Here is a 16451-nt window from a genome sequence, read left to right on the forward strand (position 1 = left end):
ACTATGACCAAATGATCATTTGCAAAATTGGCATTGTCATGCCTACACTTTTGTCTCTGACTATGAGCATTGGTTCTCATTTTTCATTTGAGCAGGAGCCAATTGTTTATTCTTAAAGAAAATTAAAAAGTTCAAGTCTAAATGAACGTCTATACCGCAAAATTCCCACGAGGAATATTGTAATTAAATTGTGTTGACTATAAGACTTTTGCGGTTCTGTTTTTTATTTTGATGTTGGTATTATCTTAAAGTAGTTGAGTGCAATTCTCTCATTGAACTTTCTGATTTTGTATAGAAATGACGATTTTGAGCTTATTCCCATCTTCATGTTTTAGAAAATTCACTATTCTACATTATGAGCTAATTCACCACCTCTTATGAAGAAGAAGAGTTGGTTGTTGACTATATTAAATGTTCTCCGGATTTATTTTTATGAACTTTTTATGATACAGGGTTTGTTCTCAATCTGAGGAAAGTTTGTTTTGAGAGCATATTTGACTATTAGTCAAGCTGGACTAGCCTGTGACTCAATTCCATCAACCAACGTCAATGGTATCAACTATGGATGGCCCTTGCTTGGTTGGGTCGAGTTACAATCAGACTTAAGTATGTTCACATGGTAAGTCTGGAGATGAAAATTAAGTTGTAACTTGTAACTATAGGTCTTTAACATTGTCACAAAGGAAAAGGATATTGAGAGAAGTTACTTGAGGAAATTAGTTTCCACACTGGTTGACATTCTCATAATTTTCTTTTTCATACTTCTCTAGTAGCTTAAAATCATATAGAATGTACCTGTGATTGAATATTTAAGAGGCCAAAATCACATGTACTTGAATGACCTGCTCAAATTAACATGGCGATTTTCCAGTTTTTACATATTCTATGCTAATTCTACCAGGTTTTTCTTGGTTGGTAACCAATTTTTTTTGAAAATATGGCTTTAGTTATTTGTGCCTGGACATGCTTCAAGAATCCCACTGATACCATCTTGCCACATAAGTTAACCTCTTATCAGAAGATAGAGACTTTGGGAGTGATATTACTACAGGACAACACTTGATTTTGATTATATAAGCACTGAAAACAGAACACTGCAAACCATTGGAACTGCATTAATACTTCTTGGTCTATTCTGCAGGCAATTACTGATGACAATTGCAGTGCAGCTGCAAGGGGCCGTGGTCGCGGGATTTGTGGATTCAACAGCTATTGTATTGTTTGATGAGTAGAGGGGGCTGTTCAGATGTGAGTGCCTGTGTAGGCATTCTTTCTTGGCTCCAGATTTTAAAGACCAAATTTTCCAATGCCCAGTTACCAAGCAGATGAAGGGGAAGCAGAGAATAATGCAGTAGAGTTCATAGAATTAAACAACACAGACTGGCAAATCTGCAATTATGAACTTTGGATTGAACAGACCGTTGACAAGGAGAAATTTTAAAGAGTCTTGTAAAGAGGATTGCTTCTGTGCAGTAGCCATTTATACAGACAATGTGTTGGCCAAAGAGATTCCTTCTCTCCTGTGGAAGACAGAGCAAAGGCTTACAGATAGGCCAGGATAAGCCTACCTTGATTCTTGTTGGGTCACTACTACTTGGAAGCTCAGTGTTCTTCAAACTCTTTGTGTGTTTAGCTATAGCTGGGCTGCTGTCTTCTGATACTGTAAGAAACTGATCAGTCTCCAATTTGTTTCAAGCATACTGGGGACTAAGGAGTAACATCTGCAGACACTTATTCCCTAGACAATTGATGCTACTTCTCTGAATAAATTTCCAATTTTTCTCTTTTAATTTTTATCAATGTACTTGTTCCTATACCATCAGTTTGTACCCACATTATGACATTGACAACCTAAGGAAAATTTTAAAAAAGTAGCATAATCTTGTTACCTTTTATGTAACATGCCATCTTAGAAGATGATTGATCATATTAATTATTTTTTTAGAGGGGTTAATTATGTTCTATATGTAATTAGTGAACATGAATTACCAAACAATAATTTGGTATGCAGATAAAGAAGTGGCAGAAGGGTACAAAGATTGAACTCACCAAAAATGGGGAGTTCAAACTCGCTGACAAAGGAGGATATGAGCTTCGGAGAACTCAGTCGGCTGTTAAAGGGGTTACTCATGCTGCTATGCTCGACAATGGTAACTTTGTTCTTGAGAATGAAGTGGAGTTGCCAAGCAGATGAAGATGAAGCGAAGAGAGCAAAGGATGAAGTGGAGTTGAAAGAATTAAACAACACAGATCGGTTGATTAGGAGAAGTGTAAAGAGTCATGTGAAGAGGATTGCTTCTTCAAAGTAGTCATTTATAGAGGCAATGTGTTAGAAGAAGATTTCCTCTTTCATATGGAAGACGAAGAGGAAGCTCTAATGGATTGAGATTATGAACTGTTTGTGCAAAGGAAGTTGGAGAAGTTGGTGGAAGATGATGAGGATGCAAATTATGAATGATATGAAGAGGCTGGAGAGGCTAGTGATGGTGTCCATTTGGTGCATTCAGGAGGATTCAGCTCTAAGGCCAACCATGAGGAAGGTTACACAGATGCTGGAGGGTGTAGTTGAAGTTTCCGTGTAGGGCTTTAATTTGGAATTTCTTTATGTTCATCTCGAATCATTACCTTTTTATCATTTGTATGAAAATACATTCTTTTCACCTAACATGAGTTCAAATAAAGGAGGGCATAATGTATATTAATAGTAGAATATACACATCTCATATATAATAAATTTATTTATTTTATTAATTTTAATTTTTTTATATTAGTTATTTTAGAAAATAAAAACTTTTTATAAATTAAATTTAAAATAAAAAAATAATTAAAGAAAATATTTATAGAATATATTATAAAATAATATTAACAACCATGGCTTTACATCGATGACTCATTTTTTTATCATAATTATTTTAAGTGTATCTTACAAATTTACAATATTTTAAGATTATATATTTAATAAACAAATATATTGCTTAAGACTAGTAAAAATTAATATAACTTACAGTTAATAATGATAAATATTCATTACAACTAATAAAGATAAATTTGTCAATTTGATAATTTAAAATTAATTTTACTAAACAACCTTAACACTTAAAATAAAAAAGAATAAGTTTTAAATTAACAATTTAAAAATAATTTAAATTAAAATTAATTTAAGTTAGTAAATAATAAATATTAAGTTTTACCAAATGCATACAAAAGTTTTTTAAATACCTCAATTTTTATTTAATTTTTAAAATTTATTACATTTTCAATACAAGTTTTGGAGAGTTTTTATATTATATATATAAAAGAAAAGATTTCTTATATAATTAAACTTTAAATCTACTCAAGGACAATTCTTTTGTCTTTCTTTTTCTAAATTTATTTAATTACTGGTGCATGGTGACAATGGGTTTGGAGCCCAAATTTCAACACTCCATACCACAAAGAAAAATTTATGCTCACTTGAATCATTCATCATATTTGTATTCTTAATGATTTTTTATGGCATCCCACTTGAAGAAAATCATCTAACCATAAAAATTTTCAATATGTAGAAAGTAATATCATTATTAAAATATAGAAAACAATAATTTTCATAATTTGATGCTTTTCATTCATATTTTTTTTAATATAAAATTAATTAGGGTAATAAATTTCATAATTAAATTTGAACTATGACGGTGGTGAGTTTTATGGGAGTTCTTCTTCCTCGCCTCAGCCCTCCTTTCCATCCCTACAAATTCTTCATTTTATCATATGTCCAGTTGGGAGAAATGGTTTTGTCGTGGAGGCAGACATGGAGAATTCCCTCGTCTCCAGGAGCTTTCTATAGTGATGTGTCACCAACTCACTGGGGAATTACCAATACACCTTCCTTCAATGAAGGAACTTTAAGTTGAAAATCGTCCGCAGCTGCTTGTGCCTCACTCAATGTTCCTGTTGTCCGTAGATTGCTCTTGAAAAGGGAAACTTGTGGCTTCACAGCTCTTCAAACTTCAGAAATTGAAATTTCAGATGTCTCTCAGTTGAAGCAACTTGCAATGATACCCCATAATCTCTTCATTAAAAATTGTGATTCTGTGGAGTCTCTACTAGAGGACGAATTCCTACAAACCAACATGTACAGTTTGGAAATTTAAGACTGCTCTTTTTCCAGATCCCCGAGCAAAGTTGGCTTACCCACTACATTGAAATCCCTATCAATCTCTAACTGTACCAAATTGGACCTTCTTCTACCTGAGTTGTTCAGATGTCATCACCCTGTCCTTGAAAATCTATAGATCAATGGTGGTACCTATGATAATTCTCTCCCGTTATCCTTCTCCATATTGGACATCTCCCCCAGGTTGACTAATTTCGCAATCAATGGTCTCAAGGGGCTTGAGAAGCTCTGCATTTCGATTTCAGAGGGGGATCCCACATCTCTTCATAAATTGGAAATCGATGGGTGCTCGGATCTTGTATACATCCAACTGCCGCTCTCACTCGATGTCCCATTTGATTCACAATTGTTCCAAGCTCAGATTGTTGGCGCATACCCATTCATCTCTGCAGAAGCTGAGTTTAGGGGATTGTCGAGAATTGTTGTTTCACAAAGAGGGCTTGCCTTCCAACCTACGTGAACTTCAAATCTGTCGCTGCAACCAACTCACGTCCCAGGTGGACTGGGATTTGCAAAGACTGAGCTCTCTTACTCATTTCACAATCTTTGGTAGATGTGAAGACGTGGAATTATTTCCCAAGGAGTGTCTGCTGCCCTCCTCTGACTTATCTTTATATCTATGGTCTTCCAAATCTCAAGTCTCTTGACAACAAGGGGCTTCAACACCTTGTCTCTCTCAAAAAATTACGAATACAGGACTGCCCAAGTCTCCAATCCTTGACAAGATCTGTTATTCAACACCTTATCTCTCTCAAAGAATTACAAATCTACTCGTGCCCAAGGCTCCAATCCTTGACAGAAGCAGGTCTTCACCACCTCACCACTCTTGAAACCTTAGATCTCTACAAGTGCCCTAAGCTCCAATACTTGACAAAAGAGAGACTGCCAAACTCCCTCTTTTATCTGTCTGTCTTCAAGTGTCCTTCACTGGAACAACAGTGCCAATTTGAGAAAAGGAAAGAATGGCCTTTTATATCTCGCATTCCAAAAATATTTGTAGTTCAATTTTCTATTTTTGATGTTGTTATATTATCTTAAAGTAGTTAAGAGTGTAATTCCCTCATTGAACCAACTGACTTTGTGTAGAAATGATGATTCTAAGCTTATTCACCATCCTCATGAATTCGAAAAGTTACTCTTCTATATTTCCAGACTTTCTAATGGTTAAAAACTGGGTGAATCAATCAATAGGATATTAGGTTATGTATTTTATTATTTCTCTGACTACATATTTTTCACCATTTCTTATATATTAAGAGCAGGGTTGGTCGTGGACTATCTCAATATAAGGTCTGTTCTCAACCTGGGAAAGTTTATTTTGAGGGCTTATTTGTCTATTAGTCTAGCCGAACTAGCTTCAAAAACGATACTGGAGATGAGCATTATATGTAACTCATTTCAATTTGACCAACCTGAAAGGTATCAAGTATGGATGCCCATGCTTGTTTGGGTTGAGTTACAATCAGACCCAGATACTTACCTGCACATGGGGAGAGACTTAAGGAGTGACTATTACTACAGGGCAACACTTGATTCTGATGGAGCTGCTAGATCATATAAGCACTCAAATGCTTCTTCTTGGTCTGTTGTGCAGGCAATTCCTGATGACATGTGCAGCATAGGCACCAGCGGCCATGGATGTGGGATTAGTGGATTTAACAGCTATTGAATTGTTTGATGAAGAGGGGAGGCTGTCCAGGTGTGTGTGCCTGTATAGTTATTCTTTCTTGGATCTAGATTTTAAAGACCAAATTTTTTCAAATGCTTAGTTGCCAAGCTGATGAAGGGGAAGCAGAGAAGAATGCAGTAGAGTTCATATAATTATGAACTTCATATCAGACAGGCTATTGACGTTACTTGCAAATCAGAGGGTACCCTGATCTCGTATATATGCAATTGCTCACTCTCAACTCCAAAAATTGTGATCAATGGTGTGATATTTTAATGAAAGTGGTACCGCACCAATATACAGTCAAGTAATTAATTCTATGCTTATACTTATTTTATTCAGAAAACTTATGTTCCAATTCATAAAGTAGCTGTCAAGTACTCATGTTTCAGAATTTCTGACAATCCCTAGAATTGCATGTCTACATAATTCATTTCCTAGTCTTGTTGTTGGGTATTTGGTTGTGCAGCATGCTCTGTTTATTTGATTTAAGAATTTTCCAATGGAGAAAAGACGAGTAAAGGAAGATTGGTTCTCGGTAATTCACATTTTAACAAAGCTAGTTATCATATTTTAATCACATGAGCAATGGCTCTTTAATCACCTTTGGGGTTGTAATAAGGCCAGCAATGAGGAAGGTTGAAGTTTCTATACCACCACACCCCTTTGGAGTTTTTATTAGTTAATCTTTTCTTGTCACTCTTCCTTTTAGAATTTGTATATGAGAATGAATTTCTCTTCCTTTTTTTTTATTATAAATTTGCATGAATTTAAATTTTTTTATCTTTTTGGTTAGTTTGTAGTCAATATTGTAGTTTTACGAATGAATTAAGATTCTTTGGGAGACATCTGTAGGCACTTATTCCATGGGCAATTGATGCTACTTCTCTGAATAAATTTCCATTTTTTTTTTAAATTTTTATCAAACTAAATTACTCAATACTTTTTGTTTTTTCTTTTCTTCTCCATGCGTTCCATATCAAGCAACTAGGATGAGCATAGAAGACCTCTTATGATGAGGAACAAAGTTCCATTATGCAATATAAAAACATGTGAGGTAAAGAAACTATAATTAATTTTATGCCAATGTACATTTAGATCCAGGATCATTTATCAAACTGCAATTAAAAGCAAAAATTTTATATGAAGTATTTTATGGTACTGAATTGGTCAACTTTTTTTATTTGTTTACATGAAGTATTTTGGTCAATTTTTTTCTTATTAGGTAGTTGTTGTACTTGTTTTGTCCTAATTTTGATGTGGTTATGTTCTTTTTTGGGAATTTCTTAGATCTTGACTGTGACTGAATTTTTGTATACTTTTTTTTTTTTTTAACTGTTGCTGAGTTGATCATTGGGATCAATGACATGGATTCTGAAGGTGACGGTCTTCTTGTGCTGCTTCTCATTAGCAAAATTGTTGTTGCCATCATGCCTACACTCCTGTTAGTGGCCATGGGCATTATCCGATCAGGAGTCAACTGTTTCTTTGAAAAGAAAATTAGAGTCCATGTCTTAACGAAGGTTTATACCATGTAACTCCCAAGAAGAATACTATAATTAAATTGATCTTGGCTTTAAGACTTTTTGTAGCTTTGTTTTTTATTCTGATGTCCTTATTATCTTAAGGTGGTTGAGTGCAACTCCCTCATTGAACTTCCTGATTTTGTATAGAAATGATGATTATGAGCTTATTTGCTATCTCCATAAATTAGAAAATTTAAGCTTCTATATTTCTAGACTTTTTAATGATTAGTGAATGGGTGAATCAATGAGTAGAATACTAGAGTGTGTGTTTTATTATTTATCTGACTATATGTTTCTCACCATCTATTATCTTAAATAGAAAATACCGCATTCCAGAATTACCAAAATACAGCTCATATGTGACAGATCTAATCATGGGCGTGCTCCAAGCTTCTCCAGATGACTGACTAGACATCACACAGGCACATGCTTGGCTTGGTTGGCTATTCATCTCCATGAATTTAGGTTAGTTCTAGATAATTTGAGTCCATGTCAATGTTAGGTGCAAGGAATTTTATGTTTGCTTACTGATGCTGATTTTTTTAATGGTGGCAGGTGTGCTAGGGATTTTCTTTTTTCGTGAAGCTTCAAGTCTAAAACAAATATTGAAGAGGAGTAGAGGAGGATTGAACCCAAGTGCTCACATTTTGGATGCAAATAGTTGCCATTTTCTAATGGTACTCGCATTTTCATGCTCTGTTTTTATTTGGTAGTACGCTTAAACCAAGTGAACCACTTGATAACCATGGAAAACCATGGAGGCTTAGGTTTTTCTCACTTTCTTGGTCTATGTTCTCTTATACAAGCATGGAGGAAAGCAGGGATGTATTGAGCTTTGGCAATAAAAAATTTTAATTGCTTTGGTCTTTTCTTGCTGCTATTCCCTTTCGAGTGTAATAAAAGTAGAGATTTAACTCTTGCAATGTACAAAATTGCAAGATTTATGACTGCATATCCTTTCAATGTCTTATTTTTCACTAAAACAAAAAGGTTTTCTTTGTTTTGGTTCATGTTCTCAATAACCTCAAAACATCTCATTGTTTCATATTTTGGTTTAGCGGCCTGCATTCATTGATTGGGAGTCTCTGTAATAAAAGCTGGTCTATTTTGCATTGACCTAGTGGACCACCTTTTAAAGGTAGGCAAATAGACCTGAAGTTTGTTAGGAAGTTGATGCACTTTGTTTCTGTCTTCATGGAAATGATCATTGAGATCAATGTCATGGTCATAAGAGAAGACCTAAATCTTTTGGTGTTAGCTTCTCATTAGCAGAGTTCTCATTGCCATGCCTACAGTACTTGTGTCATTGACCATGGGAATTTAGTCTTTGATGAATTAGGAAAGATTAGAACCTAAGACAACCATGTTTGTGACATGTAAAAAAAGTAAGAAAAAATTTAGATACTTTTTAAAAAAATATTATTTCTCATTCTTCTTCATTAATAAAAATATATGTAATTTAGTATTTCAAATTTCACTCTCAATCAAACATATGATTTTAAATTCTCATTTAGCTGCTTTTTTTTTTTTTCATTTCCTTGATACTTCTAGTATTACAAACGAAGGATAAGATAATTAGATGTGAAAAGTTAATAAATTGTTTTTATATTATATTTTAAACTCATTTTACTTATTTAACTCTTTTATATAAAAATAAAATAACTTGAAATGTATAATTTTTTTATTTATTTTTAATTATATTTGATTTTCTTTCATATTCTTAATAGTAAAATCAAATAGGAGAAAATTATTTTTTTTAACATATTTTTTTGGACCATTTTCTAGAACCAAGTATGACTTTAATATAAAGGATTACTTTTAATATAAATCTATATTTAGTTCCTAAAAAATACTAAGAAAAAAAATGTTAACAAAAATGATTTTCTCAATTTTTTATTATATCATAAAAAATATGAAAAAAGTCAAATATAATTAAAATGATTAAGAAAATTATTTATTTTTAAATTATTTAATCTTTATATCAAAGAATTAAATATTTAAAATGAATTTCATGTAATATGTAAAAATAATTTATTAATTTTAAATTTTTTTTCTATTTTTATTTATTTATTTATTTTTTACATTTTTTTTTCAAACTTTATGGAAGCAAACATATTATAAAGGATCGCTTTTTCACAAAATTGTTTTTGGCAAACAATAGGGACTGTTTGGTTCTATCATAATGTTCAATCAACTCCATGAGTCTTGAATGACTAGCTTCAAAGTTAGAAAAAAAAAGAAAAACTAACTCTCTCTCTCTCTCTCTCTCTCTCTCTCTCTCTCTCTCTCTCTCTCTCTCTCTCTCTCTCTCTCTCTCTCTCTCTCTCTCTCTCTCTCTCTCTCTCTCTCTCTCTCTGAGGCTTTGAGCAGCCCCATGAGCCTTCTATGACTTATTTCATCTTTCATTATTTCTTTAATCCGGTGTGTGTGCATGGCAGGCACAACTCTCTCATAAGTCATCTTTCATTATTTCTTTAATCCGGTGTGTGTGTGCATGGCAGGCACAACTCTCTCAATAAAACTAAATGAATCTCATGCGCATGGCTTGTTCTATTTTTTAGTTTTTGAATCTCGTGTATATGGAAGTGAGGAAGATATTATTGATTTAAGTAGGCATCTTATAATGATTAAACAATACTCATTTCACAATCAGAGGTGGATGTGAAGACGTGGAATTATTTCCCAAAAGTGCCTGCTGCCCTCTTCTCTGACTTATCTTTCAGTCTCAGATCTTCCAAATCTCAAGTCTCTTGACAACAAGGGGCTTCAACAACTCACCTCTCTTCGAGAATTATGGATCCAGTACTGCCCTGAGCTCCAATTCTCGACAGGATCTGTTCTTCAATGCCTTATCTCTCTCAAGAAATTAGGAATCGACTCATGCGGAAGGCTCCAATCCTTGACAGAAGCGGGTCTTCACCACCTCACCACTCTTGAAACCTTACATATCGACGACTGCCCTAAGCTTCAATACTTGACAAAAGAGAGACTGCCAGACTCACTCCTTTATCTGCATATCAACGAGTGTCCTCCACTGGAACAACGGCTCCAGTTCGAGAAAGGGCAAGAATGGCGTTATATATCTCACATTCCAAAAATAACGATCGGTCTTGAGCTATTTTAATGGGAGTGGCAGTGCACCAACACATGGGCAGGTAATTGTTGTGTGCTTAAACTTATTTTCTTTACAAAATTGATGTTCCACCCAAATTTCTAATCTCAAGAATATATCTGCTTAATTCCTTGCCTCCGTTAAATCTCCTACATTGTTAAGGTTTTGACCTCCTTAAGTGTCTGTATATACCTCCTGTTTTTTGTTTTTAAAATAATAAAATAATAGTAACTTTTGTATTTTAACTCTTAAAGACTTACATTGAAAAATTAATAATTTTAAAAACTGTTTAAAACAATCAAGGTACCAAAAAAAATTTATTATCTCAAATTTTAAAATTTCTTAAAAAGTGGTTTTTAAAGGCACAAGGTAAATCTCTACTCTTTTGTATAAGATGCTTTACCTATATATAGAAGCTTCTGATCTTAAAAACAAATGCTTCTTGGTCTATTGTGCAGGCAATTCCTAATGGCATTTGTAGCATAGGTACCAGTAGCCATGGTAGTGGGATTTGTGGATTTAATAGCCATTGTATTGTTTGATGAAGAGGGGAGGCTGTCCAGATTGTTGCCTGTATAGGTATTCTTTCTTGGATACAGATTTTAAAGATCAAATTTTTTTCAAACCAAGCAGATGAAGGGGAAGCAGAGAAGAATGCGGTGGGCTATTGACAAGCAAAATTGAGTTCCAAGCAGAACATAATCCCATGATCTTGTATATATGCATTGCCCTCTCTCAACTCCAAAAATGGTGATCAATGGTCTGTTATTGTAATGAAAGTGGTATTGCACCAATATACAGCCAAGTAATTTGTTCTATGCTTAAACTTATTTTATTCAGAAAAGTTATGTTCCAATTCACAAAGTAGCTGGCCAAGTACTCATGTTTCAAAATTTCTAACAATCTCTAGAGTTGCATGTCCCCATAATTCATTTTCTAGTCTTGTTGGGAATTTGGTTATGCAGCATGCTCTGTTCTTTTATATATATATATTTAAGAATTTTCTAATGAAGAAAAGAAGAGTAACTTTAGCCTTTTTGGCTTTTAATGAATTTCCTTTACCTATCAAAAAAAAAAAAAAAAAGAGTAAAGAAAGATTGATCCTTGGTAATTCACATTTTAATGAAGCCACTTATCGTATTTTCATGACACCTTCAATTTACCTTCCTGAATGGGTAAAGATGACTCTTAACTACTTGTGTGTTTATCTCCTGTAAGAACATGTGGATACATTTTTAGGTAATTCATGGTTATTGAAATATGTATTGAATCTTACAACATCACAATATGTTTTTAGTTGGCTGCATATGTACATGTTGATATGACTATGGAAAAACATGTGACGTAAACAAACAGTAATTGTATGCCAATGTATTTTTAGATCTGATTATTTGAAAACCTACAGTTCCAAAAGCAACATTTTTATATTATTGAATTCATTGAATTCTTTCATTATCTGAACTCTGTTTTGGTTCTGCAACTTTTACTAATTGTGAGCCCCTGTTAAAAAAAGCCGGTCTATTTTGCACTCACCCAGTGGGCCACCTTCAAAAGGTGAGCAGATTGACATAAATCTTTGTTATGTAGTTGCTACACTTGTTTTTGTCCCAATTTTGATGTTCTTTTGTTCTTGTTTTGGCTTTTCTTAGGTCTTGACTAGGACTAGATCATATGCAAAATTGGCATTGCCATGCCTACACTTCTATCTGTGACTATGAGCATTGGTTCTCATTTTTCATTTGAGCAGGAGTCAGTTGTTTATTCATAAAGAAAATTAAAGAGTCCAAGTCTAAATGAAGGTCTATACCGCAAAACTCCCACAAAGAATATTTTAATTAAATTATCTTGACTATAAGACTTTCGCGGTTCTGTTTTTCTTTCTTTGATGTTGTTATTATCTTAAAGTAGTTGAGTGCAATTCTCTCATGTTTCTGATTTTGTATAGAAATTATTTTTTTAAGCTTATTCGCCATCTTCATGCTTTAGAAAATTTAATATTCTATATTTTGAGCTTGTTCCCCATCTATTATCAAGAAGAGAGTTGGTTGTTCACTGTCTTAAATATTCTCTTGATTTATTTTTCTGAACTTTTGATGATATAAGGTTTGTTCTCAATGTCAGGAAAGTTCATTTTGTGAGCAAATTTGACCAACCTCAAATGGTATAAAGTATGGATGGCCCTTGCTTGGTTGGGTCAAGTTACAGTCAGACTTGAGTACCTTCACATGGTAAGAGTCTTAAGTTGAAAATTAAGTTGTGACTTGTAAGTTGTAACCTTTCGTCTTGAATATTGTTACAAAGGAAAAGGATATCAAGAGAAGTTACTTGATGAAATTATTTTCCACTTGTTGACATTGTCTCATAATTTTCTTTTTCATACTTCTCTAATAGCTTAAAATCATATATAATATACTTGTGATTGAATATTTAAGAGGCCAAAACCACATGTTTTGATGACCTGCTCAAATTAACATGGTGATTTTCCAGTTTTTACATATTCTACACTAATTCTACCAGGTTTTTCTTGATTGCTAACCAAATTTTTTTGAAAATATGGCTTTACTTATTTATGCCTGGGAGAGCTTCAAGAATCCCACTGATACCATCTTGCCAAATAAGTTAACCTCATGTCAGAAGACAAAGACTTCAGGAGTGACTATTACCACAGGACAAGACTTGATTTTGATTCTATAATCACTAAAAAAAGAACACTGCAAACCACTGGAACTGCATTAATACTTCTTCGTCTGTTCTGCAGGCACTTACCGATGGCAATTGTACAGCTGTTAGTGGCCGCGGCCGTGGCTATTCAGATGTGAGTTCTTGTATAGGTATTCTACCTTGGTTCCAGATTTCAAAGACCAAATTTTCCAATGCCCAGTTGCCAAGCAGATGAAGGGGAAGCGGGGAAGAATGAGGTAGAGTTCATAGAATTAAACAACACAGACTGGCCATTCCGATTCTGAACTTCGGATTCGATGGGCCATTGACTAGGAGAAATTTTAAACAGTCTTGTAAAGAGGATTGCTTCTGTGCAGTAGCCATTTATGCGGACAATGTGTTGGCAGAAGAGATTTCCTCAGTCCTGTGGAAGACATAGTAAAAGTATTACAGACAAGCCCAGATAAGTCTACCTTGATCCTTGTTGAGAATACTCCTTGGCAGTAGTGTTCTTCAATCTCTTTTTGTGGTTAGCTGTGGCTGCTGTCTTTTGATACTGTAAGAAACTGATCAGTCTCCAGTTTGTTTCAAGCATACCGGGGAAGCGGGGACTACTACTGTGACACATTATTCATACACAGAGCTTGAAGTAGCCACCCATGGCTTCAAGGCAATATCGAGCAGAGGAGATTGACCAATTTAGTCAGCTTCTGGTGCATGAATACATGAGCAATGGCTTCTTTACTCACCTTTGGGGTTGTAATAAGGCTAATGCACAGAAGGAGTGCAGCACCCAGATCATCCATTGTGATATAAAGCCCCAAAAAATACTCCCAGATTGGCACTTAACACCTAGGATTTCAGATTTTGAACAAGCAAAGCTGTTGTTTGCTGATCAAACTTAAACTACTCTTAAGAGGAGGTGGCATAAGACGGACCATATGCTACTTTGCAACAAAATGGTTCAGGAAAGGAACGATCACAGCTAAAGTTGATGCTTACTATGGTGGAATGTCGCTAGAAATCCTATGCTGCAATTCCAGTGTTGCATTTGCAAAGGAAGACGAAGAGGATGCACTAATGGATGGAGCTTATGAATGGTTTGTGCAAAGGAAATTGGCATGCTGGTGGAAGCTTATGAATGATATGAAGAGGTTGGAGAGGCTAGTGATGGTGGCAATTTGGTGCATTCAAGAGGATGCAGCTCTAAGGTCAACTGTAACGCCCAGGCATTTTCTTTTAAGGGTAATTTAGGAAATTGTTATTAATAATTTAATTAGTTAATTAATTAATTTAATAAAGTGGAAGAGGGCTAAAAGTGTAATTTTACGAATAAATACCCTAGGTATAAATTAGAAATTTTATTATTTCCCTTCTTTTCTGAATAGAGTTCCTATTTGCAGAATTCCAGAGAACGTAAGGTTGGAGTCAGATTTCAGGGTTGAAGAACAGATCTCTATAGGTAAGATTCTAACCCCTAGTTTAATATTTTAGATTCATTGATTAATTTCAAACACATTAGATATATTTTTTTGGAAAACCCTAAATCTAGATTAGGGTTAGATTATTTTTTATTCGTTTTAATATCAAATAGTGAAAATCTAAGATTTTGATTTTAGTATTGGAATTTGGGAGATCTTAAGTTTTATTAGATGAAAAAAAAAAAAAAAAAGGGTTCCTTGGAAGGTTTCGATTTTAGATTAGGGTTAATTTAAAAAAAAAAGAGTAAATAAATATATTGTTATTTGTGGTGCAAGGGATTAGAAAAGGTTAATAAAAAAAAATAATAATAATAAGAAAAGAAGAGACGTGTGTGCACACCGGAAGGAAGAAGGAAGGAAAAAAAAAAAGCAGGTGGGGCATGACAGAGGGCTATGGAGGCTTTTATATATATATATATATATATATATAATGAATCATCATTAGGCAAAAAAAAAAAAAAAACTTGCTTTTTGGTGTGTACCCGAGAATGAGTAATGGTTAGGTAGCTATTGAATTGGATAATAAAAAAAAAATGATATTTAGTTTTAGATTAATAAATAAGATAATAGTAATAATGGTATTTTTGTAATAAATAGAATAAGAGATTTAGCAATATATATATAGAATTTTATAATGAAATAAAGTTATAATTTAATTAAATTAGTAATGTGTTATTAGAAACAAATTGGGAATTTATTAGTTTTATTTAAATAAGGAATAGATTTGTTAAATTATAAATAAATAGTAATAATTGTTTCTCTTATGTTATATTAGGTGAAGAGTAGATTATATTTTTTTTCAGAATTATTCTTCTCCCAAGCTTTCAAGGACTTCTTTTGAGGTAAGGGAAGTTAATGCAATATTTATAAAATTAAATTATTTTATATGTTATTTTGAATTGTGGAAAAGAAAATGATATTTTGTTACCATGCATGGATCAAACTGTTTTGCACTAAATATTATGTTGAAATATTTTGTTTTATTTATGACACAAAATATGGAGATAATATGTTGTGTAAATTTGAATACTTGAACAAGAACATCACTCTGGTTTATTTGGCCCTTGTCAACGGGAAATAATAGTTGACTATTCGGCCCTGTCAACGAGATATAATAGTTGACCTTTACATTTCATGGTGGGAATGTAATTGATTTGGACCCCAGCCTCTAGGGGTTTGGTTAGAGGTTACTAGTACTAGTAGTGTTTGGTTTCGTCCACCAGGAACAATCTGAGGCTAGCCACCCATTTGAAAAGTCCCACCTAACTGGGCATTTGATATTTGATAACCAGAGTAATGAAAATTTGAATGGATTTGATTGAATCTTATGTGAAAGTGTTTGAATTTGATATGAAATTGGTTGGTTGAATTTTGAATATATTGGTATTTTTGAAACTCTGATATTTGATGAGAAAAAAAAAATGATATCTCCTATTTGAAATGAAAATATTTGATCCATGAACTGCATTAATATTCCTTATTGGGCTGTGAGCTCATTCCCAATTGTTGAAAATTTTTCAGGTACTCTTAGTTCGGGTGAGGAGTGATGGCTAGGCTGAGGAATGGTCATCATTAGGATTTGACTTAGGATTTTATGTTGGATTTTGTTTAACTATTAGTTATGTTATTTTGGATCATTTGGTATTTGGAAGTTATTTGGAAATTGAATTTTGAGGATTTTAGATTTTGTTTCCGCTACTCTGAGCAGGTATTTGGTAATTGGTAACATCCAGTTACAATATGACTGTTTGGGTCAGATTATACTTTAAGCCTTCGGGTTTGAGGTGTGAAATGACCGTCACGCCCTTGGAGTGGGTCTTGGGGCGTGACAGAGTGGTATCAGAGCACT

General features: G+C 33.7%; 1 protein-coding gene and 2 long non-coding RNA genes across 15 annotated transcripts in view; all 3 read left to right on the forward strand.

Moving 5' to 3' along the window:
* LOC100266629 (putative disease resistance RPP13-like protein 1) overlaps positions 1 to 16451 on the forward strand; it is a 58212-nt gene that overhangs the window by 6778 nt on the left and 34983 nt on the right. For 9 of the 12 annotated variants that reach the window (XM_010661293.2, XM_019224144.1, XM_019224145.1 and 6 more), the window contains 2 exons: positions 453 to 619; positions 1142 to 1900. The gene's annotated coding sequence lies outside the window, so the exon portion shown is untranslated. Of the gene's footprint in view, positions 1 to 452; positions 620 to 1141; positions 1901 to 5747; positions 6130 to 7714; positions 7814 to 7903; positions 8301 to 16451 lie in introns of those variants that run through there. The other 3 variants (XM_019224156.2, XM_019224157.2, XM_059741451.1) reach the window with 3 other exon arrangements.
* Positions 10078 to 14360, forward strand: LOC104881348 (uncharacterized). Of its 2 annotated transcripts, XR_002031447.2 has the most exons (4): positions 10078 to 10503; positions 10919 to 11265; positions 12582 to 12688; positions 13219 to 14360. It is a non-coding gene; the product is annotated as an uncharacterized LOC104881348 (long non-coding RNA). The 2 variants fall into 2 exon arrangements; XR_009467456.1 differs by lacking the exons at positions 10078 to 10503; positions 10919 to 11265 and adding an exon at positions 11548 to 12014.
* On the forward strand, positions 14522 to 16300 carry LOC132254967 (uncharacterized). The gene is made up of 3 exons (XR_009467438.1): positions 14522 to 14583; positions 15378 to 15444; positions 16124 to 16300. It is a non-coding gene; the product is annotated as an uncharacterized LOC132254967 (long non-coding RNA).

This window comes from Vitis vinifera, chromosome 13 (assembly GCF_030704535.1).
Source record: "Vitis vinifera cultivar Pinot Noir 40024 chromosome 13, ASM3070453v1".
Taxonomy (NCBI): Eukaryota; Viridiplantae; Streptophyta; class Magnoliopsida; order Vitales; family Vitaceae; genus Vitis; species Vitis vinifera.